Source organism: Theropithecus gelada, chromosome 10, assembly GCF_003255815.1.
Source record: "Theropithecus gelada isolate Dixy chromosome 10, Tgel_1.0, whole genome shotgun sequence".
NCBI lineage: Eukaryota > Metazoa > Chordata > Mammalia > Primates > Cercopithecidae > Theropithecus > Theropithecus gelada.
In genome coordinates, this window is record NC_037678.1 from 58,076,763 (window position 1) to 58,104,413 (window position 27,651).

The 27,651-nt window shown below is 42.8% G+C and overlaps 1 protein-coding gene across 4 annotated transcripts in view; it reads right to left on the minus strand.

Moving 5' to 3' along the window:
• Positions 1-27,651, minus strand: part of PKIG (cAMP-dependent protein kinase inhibitor gamma) — a 91,173-nt gene that overhangs the window by 36,463 nt on the left and 27,059 nt on the right. For 3 of the 4 annotated variants that reach the window (XM_025399315.1, XM_025399317.1, XM_025399318.1), the window contains exon 2: positions 355-502. The exons of the other annotated variant lie outside the window; for it this stretch is intronic. The gene's annotated coding sequence lies outside the window, so the exon portion shown is untranslated. The remainder of the gene's footprint in view (positions 1-354; positions 503-27,651) is intronic. 4 annotated transcript variants of the gene reach the window in all.

The window sequence follows — 27,651 nt, forward strand, 5'->3', positions numbered from 1 at the left end:
AGAAAAAAAGTAAGGGTTTTACAAACACCAATTTCTTAGGGAAGATTTATTTCTTCACCTATATTTGGAACAAGGAGCTGCTTTTAAAGCTCTGAATACTCTGTCAAAGTTCTTTGGGTAAAAATGAAACGGCATCTGAATGGAGCCCATCTGTGAGACTTGAGGCTCCTGACTAGCCTTAGGCAGTTTCAGACAAGGCCATAATTTTCAGAGCAAGCTCACATATATCATTATATAAAAATAGACATTTTGTGGCCAACAGGCTGGAAAGCAAGCTCTCCAGAGAGCTCTGCCTCCAAGCTCTGCTTCTCCCTGGGGGTGGTGGGCAGGGGAGGAGAGTAAAGTTCTACTTACAAGAGCAAAAGTTTCCTCAAAATCCAGCGGTCCTCAGTCAGAAGCGGAGGCAGAATTTACGAAACCAGGATTCAAGGTTAGCAGTCCAGACCTGTGGTGCAGGCAGGATTCTCACTTTACCCCGCTCTCTGTCTCTTCCCCGTGTCTCCTAAATGAAAAGCACTTTGAGGTTTTAGTGGGTGTTTCCCATGTCTCGGGCCAAGTAAGTCCCCATTTGTTGTAATCCAATGCTCAGCCTGATGATGTCAACCACACAACTCACTCACTCAGTTTCCACCTCTCTGTCCACGGGAGAGATCCATTTCCTTTGGACAATGAGCCAGGGGGCTGTAACTGCATCCCAGGCCACCACGCTCGCCTAACATCCTTCCTTCAATTTTCAACCCTGCAGCTTTAGTGACAAAAGGTTTCCTATCCACTCACTGAGCCAGGGTTCCTGGGTAAATTCCTTTGCTTCTTAGTGGGTTGTCTGCTTTCCCGTGTGTTTAATTCCTTTCTTTGGTATATAATATACTAGTTAAGGTGGAGATCTTCACCCCACCCCACACCTATCTCCTTCTTCCTGTCCAATTTTCCAAGTTGTTTAATTTCTCCCAAGTCTCCTAGGTACATGCTGGGCACAGTACATGAGTTTGTCCTTCATGTAGGGTAGGTGATGTGTGCCCACGGGGAAGGCTTGGAAACAGCACTGGTCTGTCCCCTGGGGAACTGGGTTCCGGTCTTGGTCAGGCCTTCAACTGAATGAATGACCTCAAGCAAGTTACATCCCTCTCTGGACCTCAGTTTCCCTATCAACAAAATGCTGGCTTTGGTGCTTTCCACTTCTGAGATTCAATGACTAAAAATCAGTGACTGGGGAGCTTATCAACAAATGCATTACAGAGCATTTTACTACAAGCTACCCAACTACATGCTTGAGGGAAGGAAGAACCCTGGAGAAGTCAGAGGCCATTACCCAAGATGCCAGGCTCAGCTGGGCACCTTTACCCCCTTTATGAAGAAGATGAACAGATTCTTTGGGAGTAAAACCAAAAGAATTCACTGAACAAGTCCTTAGGGACATGAAAAGCAGCAGCATAAACTACAAGACAAGACAAACAAGTAAGAGACTGTAAGTGTCCTTAGGGACCAACATGGAACAGCAGTGGTTACGAGAGATCATTTCTTGCATTTGGAGAATGCTTGATGGGAAAGACAAAGAACATCTCTCTACTTTTGTGTACAATGGGAAGCAAGGTGACATGCATAGTGGTTAGGAACATCATTTGGGAGCCACAGATGTGGATCTGAGTCCTGTGTGACTTAATTTCTCTGAACTTCAGTTTTTTTCACTGTCAAGTGGGATACTCGTGCCTCTGTTTTAGGATTGTGAGAATTAAAAAACACATGTAAGGAAATTGAAAGTATTTGGTACATAGTAAGTATTGAATCAATGTTTGCTCTCGTTGTACATAATCTCATTTGATTCTCATAGCATCCTTAGGAGAGTGAGATAAGTGCTATGAGGCTACATGATCAACCTCTCCTTCCTGGATAAGAAGACATATACAGAGAAGTCAGGTGACATGCCCAAGGTCACACAGCTCAAAACGAAAGGGACAGAATTAGAAATGAAGCCTCAACTCCTAACTAGGTCAGCACACATGCCACACACGACAATGCCAACGCCATTTCTCAAAACGGTTGCTGCAGCCAGCCTGGGAAAGGAAGCACGCAGGCCACGAGGTCGGACAGGCTGCTTTCCTTGCTTTGCTACCCAAATCCTATGTGGCCTGAAGCAAGACTGGGCTTCGGCTAACTCTCTCAAAGGGAGCAGATGTGATATGTTTCAATGCCACTTCGATGGTGATGGGAACGTGGGACCGGAGCTCTACTGGGAAAGCGGCTCTCTGTAGTGGGGAAGAGGCTGTGGTAGTTTATGGTTTAACGAGACTTTTTACTAGTTCTCAGAAAACATAGATGCTTATCAAAAAACACCCAAGAAAACAGGCTATATGAGGAGGGAGTTTGCCAATCTGAAGGCTTTTCAACAATGTGACATAGGACTGCTGTGGAATAAACACCACACCAGCCTGGCTGGGCGTGCTGGCTCACGCCTGTAATCCTAGCACTTTGGGAGGCCCAGGCGGGTGGATTGCCTGAGCTCAGGAGTTTAAGAGCAGCTTGGGCAACACAGTGAAACCCCGTTTCTACTAAAATACAAAAAAAATTAGTCAGGTGTGGTGGTGTGCGCCTGTAGTCCCAGCTACTTGGGAGGCTGAGGCAGAAGAATTGCTTGAACATGGGAGGCGGAGGTTGCAGTGAGCCGAGATGGCACCACTGCACTCCAGCTTGGGTGACAGAGTGAGACTCTGTCTTAAAAAAAAAAACAAAAAAACAAAAAAACAAAAAAAACCACCATTCTGGTAACCCACAGAGAGCAGTCGCTCACAGCTCGGAGAGATCTGGGCTTCCTTCTGGACGCTAGACCTTCTTGCTGTGCCTTGGTTTCCCAGTGTAAAATGAGAAGAAGAATAGCCTTACTCTCCAAGGTTCTTGTGTTGGTTATGTGCCTGGCACATACTATACATTGAAAAATATTTGAATACTTCTTGTCTAATTCTGACCGTTTCATCATCCTTTGCCCTAATGGTGATGTGACAATGAAATAAAGTCATTTTAAATAAAGAGGGTCCTGTATTTCTCCAGAATGTCAGGATGAGTAACGAACAAAAGCCCACCCAGAGCTGTCAGGCCTGTTCTCAGCAGCAGCACTCAGTTTGGAGGGACTGGAGGTCGGGGCCATTGTTTGGCTGAGCCTTTATTCCAGAAGCCTGAGTAGGCGTCAGGAAATGAGGCTGGGCTCTTGAGATGGGTGCTTTGAATCATGTTTTGTTACTTGAACAAAAATAATAGTAAGGAGCCCATTCATAAAAACAACATCATTTTCTTCAACAACATGTACTTTGTATCACTTCCCTTGTGAACTGAGTAATTCTATGTCTGTGACAGAATCCCGGAAGACAGAACCAAAGCAACACTGACACATTCATTTCTTCTTTAACTGACAATACTGGACACACTTATGTGGGCGGGGGCCACGCTGTGCACTGAGCACTCTGTAAACACCACTTAATGTCATCCTCACAATAATCAGGTACAGGAGATATTATTAATATTCACATCTTACAGCTGTAGCAACAGATGCATGGTGAGCAGACTAACCTGCTCAAAGGCTCACAGGAGCAAGGGGCACAGCCTGCGCTCTAACTAGGGACTGTGTGGGGCCAGTCCTGAATCCACAACCCCCTTGCACTACCGCCTCTTAAAGGGCTTCCCTTCAGGAATCTTGGCTATTTTTCACAGACATTAGTATCAGCTCCTTTGAGGATGAAGGAAACTGGCTGTTTAATTCCACCCTCTACCCCCAGTTTAGAAGGGGTCTCTCCTTCCTCTGAATTTCCTTAGTACTCTCTGTTTCTTAAGAAACACACCCTTTTCTCTGTTGACACATATTTATTTGGGGGCAGGTCTTTTTTCTCTGCCAGAATCCTAACTTCTTAAGGAAAAGATCTGTGTCTAATTTAGCAGCATTTTGTACATGAGATACTTATTAAAAGAAGGAAATCCATAAACAAACCCCAAAACTAACATTGGATATTTACCATATACCAGGTAATATTCTGTTTATTTTATTTATGTTGTAGAGACGGGGGTCTCGTCATATGCCCAGATTGGTTTTGAACTCCTGATCTCAAGTGATCTGCCTGCGTTGGCCTCCCAAAGTGTTGTGATTACAGGTGTGCCCAGTTGTATGCTAACTGCTTTATATAAATTACCTAATTTAATCCCATAAGGAGCTCTATGAGGTAGGTATAATTATTATCCCTGCCTGACACATGAGAAAATCACAGACACAGATTGATTAATTTGTTGGGGCAGAGTGTTAGTCCGTTTTGCATTGCTATAAAGGAATACCTGACGCCGAACAATTTTTTTTTTTATGAGTCTTTTTTTTTTTTTTGAGACGGAGTCTCGCGCTGTCGCCCAGGCTGGAGTGCAGTGGGGCGATCTTGGCTCACTGCAAGCTCCGCCTCCCGGGTTCACGCCATTGTCCTGCCTCAGCCTCCTGAGTAGCTGGGAGTACAGGCGCCCGCCACCGCGCCCGGCTAATTTTTTGTATTTTTAGTAGAGACGGGGTTTCACCGTGGTCTCGATCTCCTGACCTTGTGATCCGCCCGCCTTGGCCTCCCAAAGTGCTGGGATTACAGGCGTGAGCCAACGCGCCCGGCCTGCGGCCGAACAATTTATGAAGAAAATAGGTTTATTTGGCTCACGGTTCTACAGACTGTTTAACAAGCATGGCACCAGCATCTGCTTCTGGTGAGGCCTTAGGAAGCTTTTAGACATGGTAGAGGGAAAGGAGAGCCGGAATGTCACACAGCAAGAGAGGGAGCAAGTGTGAGAGGGAGAAGTGCCAGGCTCTTTTTAAACAACCAGGGCCAGGCACGGTGGCTCACACCTGTAATCCCAGCACTTTGGGAGGCCGAGGCAGGCAGATCACCTGAGGTCAGGAGTTCGAGACCAGCCTGGCCAACATGGTGAAACACCATCTCTACTAAAAATACAAAAATTTAGCTGGGCATGGTGGTGCACACATGTAGTCCCATGCTTTTTTTTTTTGAGATGGAGTCTCGCTCTGTTGCCAGGCTGGAGTGCAGTGGCGCCATCTTGGCTCACTGCAAGCTCCACCTCCCTGGTTCACACCATTCTCCTGAGTCAGCCTCCTGACTAACTGGGACTACAGGCGCCCACCACCATGCCCTGCTAAATTTTTTGTATGTTTAGTAGAGATGGGGTTTCATTTTGTTAACCAGGATGGTCTCGATCTCCTGACCTCATGATCCACCCGCCTGGGCCTCCCAAGGTTCCGGGATTACAGGCGTGAGCCACCACGCCTGGCCAATAAATTTTTTTTAAATTAAAAAATAACCAGTTCTCACTTGAACTAACCGAACAAGAACTCACTCATTACAACGGGGAGGAGATCACGCCATTCATGAGATCCGTACCCATAACCCACACACCTCCCACCAGGCCCCACTTCCAACACTGGGGTTCCCATTTCAACATGACATCCAACAGATATCCATCAATATCGTTAAACATTCCAACTACATCAGCTAGCAACTGACGGATATCTGTTGAAGGGGTATATGAATAAAGAAATGCGGGCCGGGCGCGGTGGCTCAAGCCTGTAATCCCAGCACTTTGGGAGGCCGAGACGGGCGGATCACGAGTTCAGGATATCGAGACCACCCTGGCTAACACGGTGAAACCCCGTCTCTACTAAAAAATACAAAAAACTAGCCGGGCGAGGTGGCGGGCGCCTGTAGTCCCAGCTACTCGGGAGGCTGAGGCAGGAGAATCGCGTAAACGCGGGAGGCGGAGCTTGCAGTGAGCTGAGATCCGGCCACTGCACTCCAGCCTGGGCGACAGAGCGAGACTCCGTCTCAAAAAAAAAAAGAAATGCTGGCCACCACTACCCACTTTCTAGTCCACATAGCTGCTGTACAGTGCAATCGCTCATCACCCTATCAAAGGCGGGTTTCAGCTGCCATACCATTTCCAACTCACTTATTCACTATGCCAAGCAGTTAGAAGGTCCATGTTTTCTCTACACAATTAATTGAGAAGCATATTGATTGAGATTTATGAATAAAAGTAGATTTTGTTCTAACTATAATCATAATTGCTTATTATAAAAAGATAAGAAAATACAGAAGAACAGGAAAAAAGGAAGGAGAACAATACATCATCTCACCACAATCCTAGTGTAAGGCCCCAGAGAAGGAACCACACTTACACTTAAAACAATGTTCTTGGTCAAGTGTGGTGGCTGACACCTGTAATCCCAGCACTTTGGGAGGCAGAGGTGGGCAGGTTACTTGAGGTCAGGAGTTTGAGACCAGCATGGTCAACATGGTGAAACCCCGTCTCTACTAAAAAACACAAAAAAATTAGCTGGGTGTGGTGGTGCACACCTGTAGTCCCAGCTACTCAGAAGGCTCATGAGGCTGAGGCAGGAGAATTGCTTGAACCTGGGAGGCAGAGGTTGCAGTGAGCTGAGATCATGCCACAGCATTCCAGCCTGGGTGACAGAATAATAATCTGTATCAAAACACACACACACACACACACACACACACACACACACACACACAGTTTTGAATTCAGAAACTTAAGTCATTTTTGAGGGGCGGAGAACCAAACCCACAAAAGATGACTAAGACACTGCTGGACGTATTTTTTTTGGTTTTGGAGTACACATGGCTGCTTTTTCTTCGGGGTTCGATGTCCTGAGGATCCACTTTGTGGTCCCCTTTGGACTGCTGATTTGGTGTCTCTGAAGAAGAGCTGGAAGGATAAGAGAAGCCTGACCCCAGTGATTATGTGGCTAGAAACTGGACAGGTTCACAGGATATCACACTGTCCCCTCCCTGCCTTTTTTCAAACCACTTTCCACTAGCTTGAGATAAGTTTCCAACTACAGCTGTTTTGGGATAGATGGACCTTCACTTCAACAGTGACCTTAACTTTAAACAGTCTTGGACTCACTGATTTTTGCAGCTGAAAGGAGCATGTGGTCTCCTCATTTTAGGGGTGAGGAATGCCAGATCCAAAGAAGGCAAGGGACTATCCTGAGGTAGTACAGCCTGGTGCTCCAACAGGAGAAGGTTTGAGACGCTCACTTGCTACTCTCTGTTGGTCTGAGACTCTCACTTGCTACTGCACTTTGAAATACAAATTTGAAGGGCTCTTCCCTCTTATTTTGGTTAACTCCTACTCAGCCATCAGATTTCAGATTAAATGTCACTTCCCTAGGGCGCCCTTTTCTCTGAGCCACGTTAGCTCCCCCTGCTGTAATGGTCTCATGGTACCCCTATGTCTCTTCTCATAACCCTTAACATATTTATAAGTACATGGTCCATGTGTTTCCCCATCAGACTGTAAACTCCACAAGGTCAACAGTATGTCTCCCTGGTTCACTGAAAACATCTATCCCAAGTGCCTAGAAGAGTGCCTGCCATGAAATAGGAAACTCAATAAATATTTTCTAAACACACACACACTCTACTTAGTCCAGTTTATGGTAAAACAATGACATACTTTTTGTAAAAAGCACCATGTCTTCTGAACTACAAATTGGGCCTTCTTGCTGAAAGAAGGATCATTGGAGAACAAGGGATTTCATTTCAAATAATTTCCAGAAGATAGAAAAAGTTCAGATCAGAGAGGTATGATGACAGAAACTAAAGTCTGGAGCACAAGGACAAGAAAGCACCATTGGAAATGAGAGACAAGGAAACGTGTGGGACCCCAGGGAGGCTCTGGACCTGAAGACAGCAGGCGTGGAGAAGATTCAGAAGGGCCAAAAAATGAAGGGATCCACTGAAGGTCCTGTGCCACCAGCTCCTCTATCCCATACCTGAAGCACACAGAGGGCCCAAAAGCTTTGTAGAACCATAGCCAAAGACAGGAGGCCTCTTTAAATAAATTGAATGAACTGCCTAGGATTGATCTAGGGCTTCTAGTAAGAGACTGGCCACCTTATGCTAACATGTGAAGGGCCCTCAGTCTAACTGCTGCTCCTGCTCATGTGCCCTAAAGGATCTTCCACTTAGTACCTTAGTACCCTTCTAGTACTCAGCAGCTTCCCAGGCAGGACAGAGGCGTATGGGACAAACAGATGAACTGAGACCTACCCCTTAAAGAAGTCTTTTATTAGTGATTGTCAGTGGTCAAATAAAGCATGACAGGATGTCTGATGAAAACCAACTGCATGACAGGAGTTCAAGTTTCAAGACCAGCCTGGCCAACATGGCAAACCCCATCTCTACTAAAATTACAAAAATTAGCTGGGCATGGTAGCAGGTGCCTGTAATCTCAGCTACTCAGGGGGCAGAGGCAGGAGCATCATTTGAACCCAGGATGCAGAGGTTGCAGTGAGCTGAGACCATGCCATTGCACTCCAGCCTGGGTGACAGCCAGACTCCGTCTCAAAAATAAAAATACAAAAATTAGCCAGGCATGGTGGCACATGCCTGTAATCCCAGGTACTTCGGAGGCTGAGGCAGGAGAACTACTTGAACCTTGGGAGGCGGAGGTTGCAGTGAGCTGAGATGGTGTCACTGCACTCCAGCCTGGGCAACAGAGCGAGACTATCTCAAAAACAAACAAAAAACTGATGAGTCAAGAAAAAGCAGTATGGTAATATGAGGTCCTTGTTTGGATCTGATTGGAACTAAAAAAACATGGAGTCACTGCTAATAATAATAGATTATTATTTTATGTGGGATAGTAGTGTGGTTATATTTTAAAAGGAATCCTTATTCCCTTAAAAGGCTGGGCACAGTAGCTCATGCCTGTAACCCCAACACTTTGGGAGGCCAAGGCAGGTAGATCACCTCAGGTCAGGAGTTCAAGACCAGCCCAATATGGTAAAACCTCATCTCTCCTACAAATAAAAAAATTAGCCGGGCGTGGTAGCGTGTGCCTGTAGTCCCAGCTACTTGGGAGGCTGAGACAGGAGAATTGCTTGAACCAGGGAGGTGGAGGTTGCAGTGAGCCAAGATTGCACCACTACACGCCAGCCTGGGCAACAGAGTGAGACTCTGTTGCAAAAAAAAAAAAAAAAAAAAAAAAAGCTAAGGTAATTACTGATAAAATGACGTCTAGAATTTACTCCAAAATAATCTAGTGGCAGGGAAAAATGGCTACCAGCACAGATGAAACAAGACTGGTCATGGGTTGTTGATTTTTGAAGCTGGGTAATGGGTAGTACATGAGGATTAATTATACTATTCTTTCTAGTTTCGTACATGTTTGAAAATTTCTGTAATACAATTTAAAAAAACCCCAGATATCTTAATAAGCATATTATTTAGATATAGAGAGATAAATGCTAGATCAAACGCCTAAAAGGATCAAAAGTGTATGCTCTTGGGAGCAGGATAGGAGGAAGGGTAAAGAAAGGGAGGGGGCAAGGAACAGATGGTTTTTATTATAAATCTTTTATGATATTTGACCTTAAAAAAGACTAAGGCAAACTATTTGCATGTACCATTCTGACAAAAACAAAATTCATTTAAAAAAGGAAATGGGAGTAATATGATTTAGAGAGATAGCAGTAACCACCAAAAGAAGTAAAAGCAGAAAAATAAAATGGCTGCCTCAGGGTGGGGAGGTAAGCAGGAGACAGACGCCTTTCTGGACTCAGAGATTTTTAAAAAAGTCATATTCATGTATTACTTGGATTTTTTAAAGGTAGCTATTATCAGTTGCTACTATCAGTTACTAGCAGGGCCTTTTGCTAATCTCTACATTTATAAACTGAATACTTCCTCAGGTTTAGAATCCTAAATCACCCAGAGTGAATATCTCCACATTAAGTGTAATAATAACAATTATTGCTATTAAACAATTGTTTGCCATTTGTCAGTGCTTTACATATGTTTTTTTTGTTTGTTTGTTTGTTTTTTTTTGAGGCGGAGTCTCGCTCTGTCACCCAGGCTGGAGTGCAATGGCCGGATCTCAGCTCACTGCAAGCTCCGCCTGCCGGGTTTACGCCATTCTCCTGCCTCAGCCTCCCGAGTAGCTGGGACTACAGGCGCCTGCCACCTCACCCGGCTAGGTTTTTTTTTGTATTTTTTAGTAGAGACGGGGTTTCACCGTGTTAACCAGGATGGTCTCGATCTCCTGACCTCATGATCCGCCCGTCTCGGCCTCCCAAAGTGCTGGGATTACAGGCTTGAGCCACCGCGCCCGGCCTACATATGTTACTTCTAATCCTTCTAACATTCCTGCAAGGCAAGTATAGATATTCCCATTTTACAGATGAAAAGGTTGAGGCTGAGAGACATTAGCCATTTGCTTGAGGTCACAGTGTGGGCTAAGCCTGTGAGACTCAAACACCAAGCTCCTTCCATTACCCTACTTCTCCTTTGCATTCCATTTGTTTGGTATAGTCCAGAAAGTACCTTTACATAAATTTTCTCATCAACCACAAGAAACAGGAGGGACATGACTATCTTTTTGACAAATGAAGAAATCAAACCTAAGAAAAGTTAGGTAACTTGCGCAAGAATCCAGGCTCCTGATCCTTAATCTAGTATTTCTTCTACCATTCCTTATTTCCCCTCAACAACAAAATGTTAAATCAGTCATAATCTCCTCATGGGCATTTGTCATAAGAGTCACTGTACATGAATGCAGCAATGCAGCCGAAGCAGGAATTTTAAAAAGGAGGGGGGGGAGACATTTTTTCCAAAGGAAATATACTAATAAACCATGGAATGTCCTCAGTTGCTCTAATGACAGCATGTTGCTTGAGTCCTCAAAGGGACTCTTGAAATGTCAGCAGCCTGCCTGCCTGGCACAGAGCAGATGAGTTGCTGGCACAGGCAGTCTGCAGCAGTTCTGACAACCAGTGCCACTCTACTTAGTTCCAAAGAAAGAAATGAGACATGCGTGCCTCTGCCCTGAAAAAAGAACTTCTGTGCTTCCTAAATCTACTTCAGTCAACAGCCATGGGGCCCCAGGGCTTTTTAATAGTTGCCAGGAATCTTCTTAGAACAGTGCTACTCATCAGAGCAGAGGCATGTTTATGAAACTGTACATCAGGTTGCATAGGGGTGGAAGCCAAACGTGGGATAACTAAAGAGGGTGAACATGTGACCCTCAGTCATCTCAAGTCAGGGTAGCTGAAGCTCTCCCCACAAGAGAAGCAGCCCAACATTTGGGCACAAGAGCCTTAAGCCTGGTGTGAGATGCTCCTCAGTCTGTGCTGGCATCTGAATAATGGCCAAGCAGCAGTTAGGGGGAAGAGGCTGTTTACTTGAGTTCAAACTATTTATAGCACCAGCAATCTGCACATATTTGGATGACAAATCTCTGGGCTTCAAGTAAGTGGTGCTTTGCTCCTGGACAATTTCATCAAACACACTCCCTCCCCACGCCACCCCCAGTCCCCCTCACTAACACATGTTGCCCTCAGGATGTTTTATTTAAGTTGCTGAATTTTAAAAGATTATAAAAAGAAACCACATTTTAAGAACAAGTGACTTTTAATCCATTTATTTCCAAGTTTGAACTACATATTTTCTTTAAGGCTTGAATCAGAAATTAGATTATAATACCTGTATATTATATAAAAATATACACTTGCCCCATACGTGAACAAAACAGTAACTGGATGATGTCTGTAATTTAACATGTATATTGACCTGGGAAAGTGGCTCATGCCTGAATCCCAGCACTTTGGGAGGCCAAGGCAGGTGGATTATTTGAGGTCAGGAGTTCGAGACCAGCCTGACCAACATGGTGAAACCCTGTCTTTACTAAACACACAAAAAAATTAGCCGGGTGTGGTGGTGGGCGCCTGTAATCCTGGCTACTGGGGAGGCTGAGGCAGGAGAATTGCTTGAACCTGGGAGGTGGAGGTTGTAATGATCTGAGATTATGCCACTGCACTCCAGCCTGAGCGACAGAGTGAGACTCCGTCTCACAACAAACAAACAAAAACATGTGTATTGTTGTAAAGATGCTGAGGCCCGCTCAAGACCTACAAAGAGAACGTTTCTTACAGTGCAATTAACATACAATGATTAAAGGCTTTCAGAACAGATCCACAAACAATGTGTAATTATACAGGCATTACAAACAAAAGAGGTCTTACTACCTATGAATTCTGGGGAGAAGCAATGGTAGTGTACGGTGTTCACCAATGCCCAATGTGCCCATTGCATGCCATACAGGAAAAAGGCTCAACTGTAACAAACCCATGTGCAGAGCCTTCTGCACAGTTTTAACTCACAGAAGGTGTTACAGCCTTGCCAATGAATGTGTTTGGAAAAACCAGTCTACTCTAAAAGCTGCCTTGTGTTTACAGCAAAAGCATTGCTGATCTGAATCTTGCATCTCCCCTGACCCAGGCATTGCCTAATTCTAAAGACGAAAAAGTGCTTGTTAGTTAACATGCACGTTGGCAGCTTCCAGTCATATAATGCAGGCAGGATATGGTGTAGAGAAAAAGGCCAGTAAAGTGAAGACAAAGGTTTATAGTACAATGGGTGATGGTAGACAGTTAACATGGCGAGAGGAAATCGAAGAGATTCCTAAAAGGGACTTACATGTTTTCTTGTCTTTTCCCTCTGCCAGTAAAGCTCATTAGAAGGTCCCTAAGACAATCTTTGAACAACCCCACTTTTTTTAACATTAGGAAAAAAGTTCTGGTCATGGTAAAGAAAAAGAGGCGTGTCTATACATAGAATGCAAATTATTTAGAAATTTCTTCGAGTCACTTTGTTGTTATTATTATTATTATTATTACTATTATTATTTGAGTCTCACTCTATTACATAGGCTATAGTGAGAGCACGACCTCAGCTCACTGCAACCTCCGCCTCCTGGGTTCAAGCAATTCTCCTGCCTTAGCCTCCCAAGTAGCTGGGATTACAGGCCTGCATCACCACATCTGGCTAATTTTTGTATTTTTAGTACAGATAGGGTTTCACCATGTTGGCCAGGCTGGTCTCAAACTCCTGGCCTCAAGTGATCCACTCGCCTCGGCCTCCTGAAGTACTGGAATTACAGGCGTGAGCCACTGTGCCTGGCCTAAAGCATGTAATGTTTGATCCCATGTTTTTATTTCTAGGAATTTTTGAATTATAAAACTATCCTTATCATTGAGACCTTAGCTGAGATGTCACTTCTTCAGAAAAACTTTCCCAAGCCACCCAACCTAAAATAACCACCCAGGCGGGAGAATGGCGTGAACCCGGGAGGTGGAGCTTGCAGTGAGCCGAGATCGCGCCACTGCACTCCAGCCTGGGCGACACAGCGAGACTCCGTCTCAAAAAATAAAATAAAATAAATAACCACCCATCTACCTATCACATCACTTTCTGTTTAAGTGTCCATACAGCACCACTTTTTTTGTTGTTCATTAATTTCTTTACCGCCTGTCTTTCACTGCTGCCTCCTCCTGTCCCACATTAAAATATCAGTTCTGTGAGATGAGGGGCCTGGTCTATCTTGGACACCATTCTTCCCAGGTGGTACATACTAGCCAGGGACACTGCAGCAGCATCTCATTTAATCTTCACAGCCGTATGAGGTTTCTGTTATCCTTCCACTTTAGAGATAGGCAAACTGATGTACAGTTTCATTTTAGTGATTGGCCAGTAACTGGCAGTCGGAATCTAAATACTGGTATGTGTGACGACAAAGTCCACACTCTAAACTACCTCTCTCAAGATGAATCAAAAGTTTAAATAGTTTAAATGTGCACTTTTTAAACCAAACCATCCTAGTTGTGGAAATGTATTAAATAGAGATGATCACACAAGAACACATAATTAGATATATCTTATTTATTGCATACAACTTATCATAGCAAATACTGGAAATGTTTAGGCAAGTCACCAGTTAGCCATAAGGTTCAAGTTTACGTTTTAGTAAACAGGCCCCCATCTCAGACACTATGAGGTTTTAACAAGACAATGCATAGTACCTGGCTCACAGTCCATGTTTTGTTGTTACTGCTATATTTATTCATTTATTCGAGACAGGGTCTTGCACTGTAACTCAGGCAGGAGTGCAGTGATATCATCACAGCTCACTGTAACCTCAAACTTCTAGTCTCAAGTGATTCTCCCACAACTCAGCCTCTGGAATAACTAGGACTACAGACACGCACCACTATTCCTGGCTATTTTTTTTTTTCATTTTTTGTGGAGACAAGGTCTTACTATGTTGCCAGGCTGGTCTCGAACTTCTGGTCTCAAGTAATCCTCATGCCTTGGCCTCCCAAAGTGCTGGGATTACAGGTGTGAGTCACTGAACCCAGCCTACATTTAAATCTCTAAAAGGATATACAATATACCAAATTGTGTATCTCTGGACAGCAGGATTACACGGGGAGTGTGAGATATGGCAAGGTTCACACCTGTAATCCCAGCACTTTGGGAGGCTGAGGCAGGCGGGATCACTTGAGGTCAGGAATTCAAGACCAGCCTGACCAACATGGTGAAACCCCGTCTCCATTAAAAATACAAAATTAGCCTGGCATGGTGGTGCATGCCTATAATCCCAGCTACTTGGGAGGCTGAGGCAGGAGAATCTCTTGAACCCGGGAGGCAGAGGCTGCAGTGAGCCAAGATCACGCCACTGCACTCCAGCCTGGACAACAAGAGTGAAACTCCATCTCAAAAAAATAAATAAATAAAATAAAAATAAAATAACAAAAAATAAAAATAAAAATTACATGTTTATGTATATTTTATTTACAGTTTTGGAGGTAACCACCACAATTACGAAAAACCATTAAAGTAAAAAACAGCTTTCAGAAGTCCTGGCTAAAGCAAGTGGGGATTTTTTTTACTTTCATCACTATATCTTTCTGTCCTGGAGTGTTTATTTTTGTGTCTATGTATTACTTTTGTAATTTTTGTTACATTGGCAAAAGAAGGAAGGCTGGTGGAATTGTGTGATCACCAACCACAATAAATAATAATGGACTGAATAATGTAAATATACATTTCAGGAGAAAGAAAATTTAGTCTTACCTTGACTGGAATAGATATTCTACTGGACATGTGCCTTATCAAGATTTCTTTTAAATGATACTTCTCAGTGTTGTGGAAATAAGAGAAAATGTAGGTGAAAATAGAAAATGGTACAACATTCCTAAAGGGCAATTTGACAATATGTGCTAGAATCCTTAAAAATGTACAGGGTATATGGGACCTCTCTGTACTTGCTGTGCAGTTTCACTGGGAACCTACAACTGGTCTAAAAAATAAAGTTTCTTAATTAAAAAATGTAAATGCTCTCTGACCCACTCATTTCGCATCTAAGAATCTATCCAAAAGAAACCACTATAGATGTGTGTGCAAAGACTTGACTTAAAGTTATTCACTTCAGCACTATTCAAAATACTGTAAAACTGAAAATCCTTAAAGTCCACAATTAGGGAGTAGTTAAATAAACTTTGGTAGATCTACAGAATGGAATATTACACAGTCACGATAAGTAATACTATCGAAGAATATCTGATGACATTTAAAAAATGTCACATAAGGGCTGGGCGCGGTGGCTCACGCCTGTAATCCCAGCACTTTGGGAGGCAGAGGCAGGTGGATCACAAAGTCAGGAGCTCAAGACCAGCCTGGCCAAGATGGTGAAACCCTGTCTCTACTAAAATTACAAAAAATTAGCCAGGCGCGGTGGCAGGTGCCTGTAATCCCAGCTACTCGGGAGGCAGAGGCAGGAGAACCGCTTGAACCTGGGCGGCAGAGGTTGCGCCACTGCACTCCAGCCTGGGCGACAGACTGAGACTTCGTCTCAAAAAAAAAAGAGTCTCACTTTAATGTTAAGGTAAGCCCCTATATATAGAAGGGGCTCATGTTTGTAAAATGGAAAGTAGAAAAAAATGGAAGAAACTATTAATCAGTAGTATATCAGGATGATGACACTGCAGGTAATTTTTATTTTCTTATTGGTATTTTCAATTAGTATTTTATAATAAAATATAGCATTACTTCTACAAAAAGAAAAAATACAAAAAGTTATCTTTAAGTGCTTTTGGATCATACATACCAAGCGCTACAAAATGTGCATACATTGACTTATAAACAAGAGGGACATTTATATCAGAGTTACTTACTGCTTTGTTTTCAGACAGGGTCTCACTCTGTCACCCAGGCTCCAGTACGGAGGTTATAGTAAGCCGAGATTGTGCCACTGCACTCCAGCCTGGGCGACAGAGCAAGACTCTGTCTCAAAATCAATCAATCAATCAATCAATCACCTATGATTGCCCGAGGTAAAGTACATATTAAAGTCAGGCCTTTTTCAAACTCAGTAGCAGCTGCTATAAACCAATGAAGGGCATGAAGGATATAAAGACTATAAATGGGCTAACTGCACTAGAAGATGTAAAGAAAATTATAAGCCCATGTTCTAGGACTGTTATGGGACAGTTTCTGATGTCCAGTATCTGACATTACCTGTGCTGGTAAAGGCAGCAGTGGTTTTTCTCCAGAAGAGTCCCCCTTAGTGGGGCTGGCCATTTCTCATGGAAATATTGTCCGTGACTGCTTCACTTCCATCTGTGTAACATCCAAGCGCCGATGTTAAACTACCTTTCTGCTTAAGCCAACTACAGTGAATATTGTTGTTTGCTACTAAGAATCCTGACCAATACATGCCCCCAATAACACTTCCATTATAGTTCCCAGCACAGTACATTATAACTACTTGTTATATTCTATCTCCCTTAGTAGATGGAAAATTTTGTATTTTATTCAACTCTATAGTCTGAACACTAGCAGAAGGCCTGACAAACAGAAGGCACTTAATGAGCATAAGCAGATATTAGAAAAAAACTCACTAACACATGAAAGCTATTGCTTTAGTTAGAATGGTGAAATAGGTAATTTTTAAATGATGCTTTAAAATAATTTCATAAGCGCCCACGTCAAAGTTGGTATCATTCATCCAAGACCAAGTAGCATAGTAGTATTCACATCAAGGTCAAGATGTCCTAATGAAGAAAAAGAACTGCTGATTTTCTTTATTTCCATTAATGATTTTTACTGGTTGTTCAAAGGACTTATCTTAAACCAAACCTCAAAGGTCTGAGAGGTTTATACACATCTGGAACAATGACAGGAATGTGAAATCATGATCATGAAAGTCTGTTTCCTCCTATATTCACAGCCTACCTTATAATATAATAAATGAATGGAGAGTTATAGAAAGTTACAGAAAGGCCGGGCGCGGTGGCTCAAGCCTGTAATCCCAGCACTTTGGGAGGCCGAGGCGGGTGGATCACGAGGTCAGGAGATCGAGACCATCCTGGCTAACATGGTGAAACCCCGTCTCTACTAAAAATACAAAAAACTAGCCGGGCGTGGTGGCGGGCGCCTGTAGTCCCAGCTACTCGGAGGCTGAGGCGGGAGAATGGCGTGAACCCGGGAGGTGGAGCTTGCAGTGAGCCGAGATCGCGCCACTGCACTCCAGCCTGGGCGACACAGCGAGACTCCGTCTCAAAAAAAAAAAAAAAAAAAGAAAGTTACAGAAAGACCACTGCCTGAGATGGACTTGGGATCAAACAAAAAAAATGAGAAAGGAAAGCCCTCCAAAACTGATTCTAGAAATCATGGCTAAAGCTGGGCACACGTGTAGTCCCAGCTACTCAAAAGGCTGAGGCAGGAGGCTTGAGCCCAGGAGCTCTGGTTCTGGCTGTGGAAAACATAGCAAGACCCCATCTCTAATAATAATAATAATAATAATAATAATAGCTAGAATAGAATTCACAACAACTCACACTATATCACAACTTAGAGAGAGCTTATACATAAAATGAAGCTGTGTCCTTTCATGACATCAGAAAAAAAAAACACTTTAAAACAGAACAAAAATGAGATCAAAATCATAACATCATGAGGCCAGTGATACCACAGTAGCAGAAAGTCTCAGGAAATGAGAAGGAGTAGTGAAAAAGGATTCAGTTTAAAATCATTTTTCCCACCTGCTGTAGGGGAGAGGCAGCTTTGACTTCAGATGCTCATTCCAATTCCTTTGGGCGAAAAGAGAGTAATTCCTCACAATCCCATGATCCCCCTAAGAGATGATCAAGATACTTTACCAGAGCCCCCTTCTCCACAGTCAAAATTGATCTCTCCATCTGACTGAGAAAAGTGAGGTTAATAGTCTTACACCTCACCCCAAAAATAGCTCCTGGTGGATCCACAAATCTAAATGCAAAAATATGAAACCATATAAGCACTAGAAAAACACATGGCACATTTTATGACCTCACAACGGAGAAGGTATTTCCAAATACTATGATATAAAATCCAGAAGTCATTGAAAGAAATATTAATAAATGTGACAATGTATAAAAATATTCTGCATGGCAAAAAGCATGATGAGCAAAATAAAAATCAAACGTCGAACTAGAAGAAATTATATTTCCTATCAATATAAATAGCTTATTTCCTTAACCCACAAAGAAATTTTCGAAACTGGTAAGACAGACGGCCAGGTGCAGTGGCTCATGCCTGTAATCCCAGCACTTTGGGAGGCTGAAGTGGAAGTATTACGTGAGCCCAGGAGTTTTAGACCAGCCTGGGCAACACAGTAAGACCTCGTCTCTACAAAAAAATACAAAAATTAGTGAGGTGTAGTGTCATGTGCCCGTAGTCACAGCCACTCAGGAGGCTGAGGTAGGAGGATCGCTTGAGTCCAGGAGGCTGAGGCTACAATGAGCTATGATTATGCCACTGTACTCCAGCCTAGGCAACAGAGCAAGATCCTGTCTCCAAAGAAAAAAAAAGAAAAAAGAAAGAAAGAAAAAAGAAAAAGAAGAAATTGACATGACAAAAATCAACAAGCCAAGGGCTTGATTCCAAGCCCTCCTCTGAGTCTTCCCAGCTAGGTGCCTAGACAGAAACAGAAATAAGCCATGCTTGTTGTGCCCAGTCCAAACTTCTGACCCACAGAATCCCTGGAAAAAAAAATCAGTTGTTCTAAGCCACAAAACTTTGGTAGTTTGTTATACTACAATAACAAGTAAAATATTGGATTGTGCTTTGCTAATATATAGTTGGGAATTTTTCATAGTAAAATGTAGAAATTTTCCTGAGTAAAAGGGCTTGTGATTTTTCCTTTCTCATAATGTCACTGTCAGGTTTTTTGTTTTGCTAATCTCTTTCTATTCTCAGGAAGCATTTGTGTAATATTAACTCTTTCTCTTAAGTGCTTGGTATACTCCTAGTGACGGGCTAGTTTTCTTTAAGGGCAGAGTTTAACTGCTGATTCCATTTTTTTTTTTTTTTGAAATGGAGTCTCACTCTTTCAATCAGACTGGAGTGCAATGGTACGATCTCCACTCACTGCAACCTCCGCCTCCCGGGTTCAAGCGATTCTCCTGCTTCAGTCTCCCAAGCAGCTGAGACTATCTATAGACATGGGCCACCATGCCTAGCTAATTTTTGTATTTTTAGTAGAGACAGGGTTTCGCCATGTTGGCCAGACTGGTCTCGAACTTGTGACCTCAGGTGATCCTCCCGTCTTGGCCTCCCAAAGTGCTGGGATTACAGGCCTGAGCCACCACGCTGAGATGGCTCCAATTTTTTTTTTTTTTTTTGAAATGGAGTCTTGCTCTGTCACCCAGGTTGGAGTGTAGTGGCACGATCTCGGCTCGCTGCAAGCTCCGCCTCCCAGGTTCACCCCATTCTCCTGCCTCAGCCTCCGGAGCAGCTGGGACTACAGGCACCCACCACCACGCCCGGGTAATTTTTTGTATTTTTAGTAGAGACGGGGTTTCACCGTGTTAGCCAGGATGGTCTCGATCTCCTGATCTCGTGATCCACCCACCTCAGCCTCCCAAAGTGCTGGGATTACAGGTGTGAGCCACCGTGCCTGGCCTCCGTTTTTACTAATAGTTATATTACTGATACATTTATCCATTCACCTAAATTTTCAAAATTTTGGTTTAAAATTATGCATAGTGACCAGGCACGGAGGCTCACACCTGTAATCCCAGCACTTTGGGGGACCAAGGCACGTGGATCACCTGAGGTCAGGAGTTCGAGACCAGCCTGGCCAACATGGTGAAACCTCGTCTCTACTAAAAATACAAAAAATTAGCTGGGCATGGTGGTGCGTGCCTGTAATCCCAGGTACTAGGGGGGCTGAGGTAGGAGGATCCCTTGAACCTGGGAGGCACAGGTCACAGTGAGCTGAGATCGTGCCACTGCACTTCAGCATGGGCAACAGAACAGAGTGAGACTCCATCTCAAAAAAAATTAAAAAAATATTTATAGTATCATTATTTTGTTAATGAGTATACAATCTCCCTTTTTCACTCTTTTTTTTTTAAGCACTTTTTTTTCTTTTTTTTTTTTGAGACAGGGTCTCACTGTGTCCCCTAGGCTGAAGTATAGTGGCATGATCTAGGCTCACTGCAGCCTCCCCGCTCCAGGGCTCAAGCCATCCTCCTACCTCAGCATCCTGAGTGGCTGGGACTACAGGAGCACACCACCACACCTGGCTAATTTTTGTAGAGATGGCATTTGGCCATGTTGCCCAGGCTGGTCTCAAACTCCAAAGCTCAAGTGATTTGCCCGCCTCAGCTCCCCAAAGTACTGGGGTTAAAGACTGTGCCCAGTCCCCTCTTTTTAATTCTTGATTTTGGTTATTTGTGCTCCTTTCTTTATTCCTGTCTTCCTTTTCCTGATCAACCTAATCAGAGTATTATCATTTTTATTAATCTTTTCTAAGAAACATACTTTGGCTTCATTGATTTTCCCTACTATACATTTGCTTTATACTTTATTAACTTCTACTCTTTTCATTCTTTCTTTCTATTTATTTTATTTGTTTTAGAGACAGGGTAGGAAGGGTCTCACTATGTTGCCCAGGCTGGCCTCCAACTCAAGCAATCTTCCCACTGCAGCCTTCCAAGCAGCTTGGACTATAGGCATGCACCACCATGCCTAGCTTCTCTTTATCTTCTTTAGAATTATTTTGCTGTGTTTTCTCTGACTTACAAAATGTGGTCTGACTTACAAGATGGATGCTTGCTCAGTTTTTAGCTTTTCTTCAAGGCCATATACTTTTGAATCTGCAAATTCATCTTTCTGCAGTTCTAGAAAATGATCAGCAATTATCTCTTCAAATATTGCTTCTGCACCATTCTTGTTCCACTCATTTTGAAATTCCAATTAAATGTACATTAAAGCTGGGTGCAGTCCCACCTACATACTTGAGGTGGGAGGATCACTTGAGGCCAGGAGTTTGAGGCCACAGTGTGCCATGATCTCACCTGGGAATAGCCACTGCACTCCAGCCTGGGCAATGCAGCAAGAAAAAACTTGAAAAAAAAAAAAACAAAACTTTTTAAAATGTATATTAGAACTTGTCACTGGGTCTTTTTAATTCTCTAACCATCTTCTCTATATTTTACATTTTTAAAATCTCTTGACAGTTTATTCTGGAGAATTTTCTTCTATTCTATCTTCTAGTCCACTATTTCTCTCTTGCTAGGTAATCTGCTTTAAATTCATCCACTGCATTCTTGTTTTTGATTATTGTATGTTTTGGTTCTAGAATGTCTATTTGGGTTTTTTCAAATCTGTTGTCACTTTTTTTTTTTTTTTTTGATACGGAGTCTCGTTCTGTCACCCAAGCTGGAGTGCAGTGGCGCAATCTTGGCTCACTGCAAGCTGCGCCTCCCGGGTTCACGCCATTCTCCTGCCTAGCCTCCTGAGTAGCTGGGACTACAGGCACCTGCCACCATGCCCGGCTAATTTTTTTGAATTTTTAGTAAAGACGGGATTTCACTGTGTTAGCCAGGATGGTCTCGATCTCCTGACCTCATGATCCACCTGTCTCAGCCTCCCAAAGTGCTGGGATTACAGGTGTGAGCCACCACGCCTGGCCTGCTGTCACTTTTGACAGTGTCTACTTACTGACTTTTTTTGTTTTTTGAGACAGAGTCTCGCTCTGTCACCCAGGCTGGAGTGCACTGGCACAATCTCAGCTCACTGCAAGCTCCGCCTCCTGGGTTCAAGCAATTCTCCTGCCTCAGCCTCCCAAGTAGCTGAGATTACAGGCGCCCGCCACCACACCCAACTAATTTTTTGTATTTTTAGTAGAGATGGGTTTTCACTATGTTGGTCAGGCTGGTCTTGAACTCCTGACCTGGTGATCTGCCTGCCTCGGCCTCCCAAAGTGCTAGGATTACAGGTGTGAGCCACCGCGCCTGGCCTATTGTGACGTTATTATCTTGGCTTCTATTTCTTTTTGAATAGTAAATAGTGTTTTATATTCTGCATCTGAAATTCCAACATCTCATGGCTTTGACAGTTTTGTTGTATATGGCTTTTGCTAATTCTTTTCATGGTATCTTATTTCCTTGTGAACCTGGTTTTAATCCTATGTGCTAGTCATTACATAAAAAAGTTATTTAGAGGACTATTTTGATGTTCGGGATGATAACATCTTCTTCGAGAGAAAATTTTCACTTGCTTCTGCCAGCTGCCTGATGGCACTATTACTTGAGAACCATAATGATGAAAGATCTCGGTCTACGTTCCCTAGACCTAGAAGCTGGGTGGCAAGGCTATGTGAGGGCTGGCTTAGTTCAGGTTCCCTCTTATGCCCTTAGGGGTTCCATTCAAACTAGAAAAGTGGTTTATCTGATTCCCTGTCCTTGACGGACAACAAGCTAAGAATTCTGTCCTCATATGTGAAGCCACCAATGATACAGCTTAACCTTAAAAAATGCTTTCTCGGGATCAGCAAATGCTTTCAGAACAAAAATGGCTTTGGTGGCTATGCTTACCTGATAAATATTGAAACTCTAAACCTCAGTAACTTGGACTTCCTTTTTCACCTGGTGTGACACTTTGTGGCTGTTGCTGAATACATGGCCATAAATAACTTTGTATCTTGTAAGTTAAAAGTCAGTTCACTTTGTAGATGGGAGTGTAAACCAGTGAAAACTTCTAAGGATGAATTACAATATACATCACAATTGTATTTATTTATTTATTTAGAGACAAGCTCTGGCTCTATCGCCAGGCTCGTGTGCAGTGGCAGGATCTCTGCAACCTCTGCCTCCCCAGCTCAAACCATTCTCCTTCCTCAGCCTCTTGAGTAGCTAGAACTACAGGCGTGCAATACCACACCCAGCTAATTTTCTTTTTTCTTTTTATTTATTTTGTATTTGTTTTCATATTTTCTTCTTGGAGTTTTGCCCATGAAAAAAATGTTGCCCCGGCTGATGTTGAACTCGTGAGCTCAAGCGATCTGCCCATCTCAGCCTCTCAGTTTTGGAATTACAGGCATGAGCCACCACGCCTGGCACTACATCAAAATGTTAAATATATATACTCTCTGATCCAGCACAGTCTTCTTGAAATTAATCTCACAGATATACTTACAAAAATGCACAAAGACACACATAAATAATTTTCTTTGCAGCAGTGGTTTTTGCTAGTAAAAACTGAATATGACAACCTGAATATTCACCAAGAAGTGGCTAGTTATTAATACATAAATTATCGCATGTTTATACAACAGAATACCAATGTAATGCAAATGTATCATTTTTTAAGTTTTCCAACATCCAGTCACTTCTTTCTATTTGGGGTACTTCCCCATTGTGCATAGTCTCAATGGGACTCTGAACCTTAAGAAGTAACACTATGACAAAGGAACAGTTGGAATTTATTCCTGACAGTGTCCAAGGACAGTGATGGCAACACACTGGCCTGGGTGCTTCAGCTAAAACAGGATGATGATTCCCTGGCCTGCCTTGGTTCTGACAATTTGGAAGCCTTGTCTGACACTCCTTCAGTACATTCCCTGCTTCTGTTACTCAAAGCCAAAAGGTTTGTGATACAACCATGAAGTCATTCAAAAGAATAAAATGTATCTATGTGAACAGTAGTAGTAGAATATTTTGTATAATATGATCTCATTTATAGAATTTTTAAGCAACCAATAGATTTTATATTTGTTTGGACATGCATAATTTCTGGAAGAATTATCCAGGAAATTGTTAAGAATGGTTTACTTCTATGAAATGAGAATGGAGATTTGAAGGAAAGGGGAGAAGAAATCTTACTTAAATATTCTTTACCTTTTAAAAACTTTATTTTTTAAAAGTTTATTTTAAGAAGAAAAACAGGCAGATGAGATGGACTGCTTTCAAGCTGAGATAAACTGAAATTTTTAGGTGCTTATACATACTGAGGGCCATTCAAAGCCAAAGCCCCCTGTCATTCTTTAGGTGATAAGTGATAAGGAATGACATGTGCAAAGAAGAGTTTAGGCGTAACTTCAGCAGAAAGAGCTTTATTAGCTGGGCACAGTGGCGCACATTTATAGTCCCAACTACTTGGGAGACTGAGGCAGGAGGATCACTTGAGCCCTGGAGGTAGAGGCTGCAGTGAGCTGTCATCATGCCACTGCACTCCAGCCTGGGCAACAGAGCAAGATCCTGTAAGAAAGAAAGAAAGAAAATGAAAAGAAAAGAAGGAAGGAAGGGAAGGAAGGGAAAGAGGGGAAGAAAGAAAGAGAAGAGACAGAAAAGGAGAAAGAAAGAGGAAGGAAGGAAGGAAGGAAGGAAGGAAGGAAGGAAGGAAGGAAGGAAGGAAGGAAGGAAGGAAGGAAGGGAGGGAGGGAGGGAGGGAGGGAGGGAGGGAGAAATGTGAGGTTGGACTGGAGTGCTGGCAGTATGAATGGAATAGAAGGGAATAGTCCAAAAGATAAGATGATTTTCTATCTCTTACAATTATTTGTTACCCAAATACTTACTATTTTAGAGTGTCAAGCACAGGACAAAAGATATCTGAACTTTACCAAAATCAACCAAACAATCGATCAATCATATAGTCCACTTATCAAGTCTCAGTTCTCCTACCCATAAAATGGAGAGAATAAAATGCCGAACTCATAGGATTATTATAAGGGTAAAAGAAAGCTATGTATATAAAACATATGAAGTTTTCCATAAATGTTAACTACTAGTACTACTAATATTACTATTACTACCACAATGATGAGGATAATTTAAAAAGCAACCTCTCCATGTATTAGAATAGGACTCAAGTATATCTAAATAGCCTAACTTTCAGTAACACATTTACAGTATGGAAAGGGATGGCATAGAGTACATATTCATTGTCCTTTTTAAAAATATTATAGTCATTTAAAGACAGAAAGTTTTATTTCTAATGACTAGTGATTTTATAGGGGTAATCTTATAGAAAGCTAGTCAACTTTGGAGAAATAGTGAGGTTCCTAGCCCCTCTGCTACCTAAAGGCTGCCTCCTGAGTTCCCAGACATGGAAAAGCTTTAAGAATCCCAAAGGGCACCAAGTCTCATCTTTGTACCACATACTCCACCATAGATTTTTTTCTTTTTTTCTTTTTCTTTTTTTTTTTTTTGAGACGGAGTCTTGCTCTGTTGCCCAGGCTGGAACGCAGTGGCGTTATCTCCACTCACTGTAAGCTCCGCCTCCCGGGTTCACGCCATTCTTCTGCCTCAGCCTCCGGAGCAGCAGGGACTACAGGCGCCCGTCACCATGCCCGGCTACCTGCCTCGGCCTCCCAAAGTACTAGGATTACAGGTGTGAGCCACCTTTTTTTGACGAGTCTCGCTCTGTCACCCAGCTGGAGTGCAGTGGCGCGATCTCGGCTCACCGCAACCTCTGCCTCCCAGGTTCACGCGATTCTCCTGCGGCAGCCACCCTAGTAGCTGGGACGACGGGCGCTCGCCACCACACCAGTTAATTTTCGTATTTTTAGTGGACACAAGGTTCCACCATGTTGGCCAGGCTGGTCTCCAACTCTTGACCTTGTCAAGTGATCCACCTTCCTTGGCCTCCCGAAGTGCTGGGATTAAAGGGGTGAGCTACCGCGCCCAGCCTAACACAGTTCTTAGAGACCAAGGAATAAGGGTATAGTTTTTTTTAAACATTTACTGTTCAGGAAAGGCTAAAAAATAGTACAAAGAAATGAAAAGTCCCTCTCATTAAGTATAGATTACTCTAAATACACTGAAAATCCCAGTAAAATCATTTATTTATATATGACCTTAACAGAGTAGATAGATTCATGGCCCCCTTTTAATTTTAATGAAGTACTCATATTGCAAGATGCATAAAACCCCCAGCAGTTTATTTTGAAACTGCAAACAATCCTGGAAGGCTTGAATAATGAGCTTGACAAACTGGAGACTTTTATTCCACTACCATAAAAATAATGAGTGGGGCCTTTTGAAAAGCATGGCATATTCCAAAGGCTTAGAAGAAAAAAAATCATATGAAGGAGACTTAAACCTACATATCTGGTATGATTTTTACACACCAATTTGAGAAAACTAATAAAGCCAACAAATACCTATCAACTCTCTACTCTGCCATAAATAAAAAAGAAAAAAGAAATGTTTCAATTGGAATCCATATTTAGTACAGATCTTCACTAACTTACTATTATTTGCCGGGCGTGGTTGCTCATGCCTGCAATCCCAGCACTTTGGGAAGCCAAGGGGGGGCAGATCACCTGAGGTCAGGAGTTCGAGACCAGCGTGGCCAACATGGTGAAACCCTGTCTCTACCAACAATACAAAAATTAGCTGGGCATGGTGGCGCATACCTGTAATCCCAGCTACTCGGAAGGCTGAGACTGGAGAATCGCTTGAACCCAGGAGGCACAGGTTGCAGTGAGCCGAGATCGCACCACTGCACTCCAGCGTGGGTGACAGAACCAGACTCCATCTCAAAAACAAACAAACAAACAAACAAAAACCTTACTACTAATATTAGCCAAAAGACACATTATGGCTAATAATTAAGTTTTGGTTCTAACATATGTGAGATAATGCGATATATAAGCCAAACACACTTTTTTTAAGCTCAGAGATTCAGCTAAATGAGAACAGAAAATAAAAAGATTATTTTAGGTTAAATGATTTAGTTGCTCATAGTAATAAAGCAGCAATAAACTTTAAATTAGGTCTCTAGGCTGGGTGTGGTGGCTCACGCCTGTAATCCCAGCACTGTGGGAGGCCAAGGCAGGTGAATCGTGAGGTCAGGAGATCGAGACCATCCTGGCTAACATGGTGAAACCCCATCTCTACAAAAAATACAAAAATTACCCTGGCATGGTGGCACACACCTGTAGTCCCAGCTACTCAGGTGGCTGAGGCAGAAGAGTCACTTGAACCTGGGAGGCGGAGGTTGCAATGAGCTGAGATCGTGCCACTGCACTCCAGTCTGGGTGACAGAGCAAGACTCCGTCTCAAAATAAAATAAAGTAAAATAAATAAATGAGGTCTCTAATATTCCTCCCAACTCTTAGGTTTTATGACCTTATCACACAAGTACTTTCTTACTAAAAAACATGAGGTTCCCTAGCAAGCAGACACACACACACAAAATATATATACATGGAACAATAAAATAATCTATACACATAGACACACACAAAATGAGTGGGAGTACTAAGATGAAAGAAATATTTTCAGAGTATGAACAGGATGCTTTTCAGATGAAATCCTCAAGTATCAACAAAGAACTGTGGGTGAGCTTAAATCACGTGGGCCTAAACTACTCTGTAACTTATCTAAAACCAACATGATGGTATCTCTGAATTTAGACGCAGAAAGATACATGGTAGTCTGGATACTTAGGAGGATTTAGTTTAAAGCCAATGTGTACAAGAATATTTATAAAC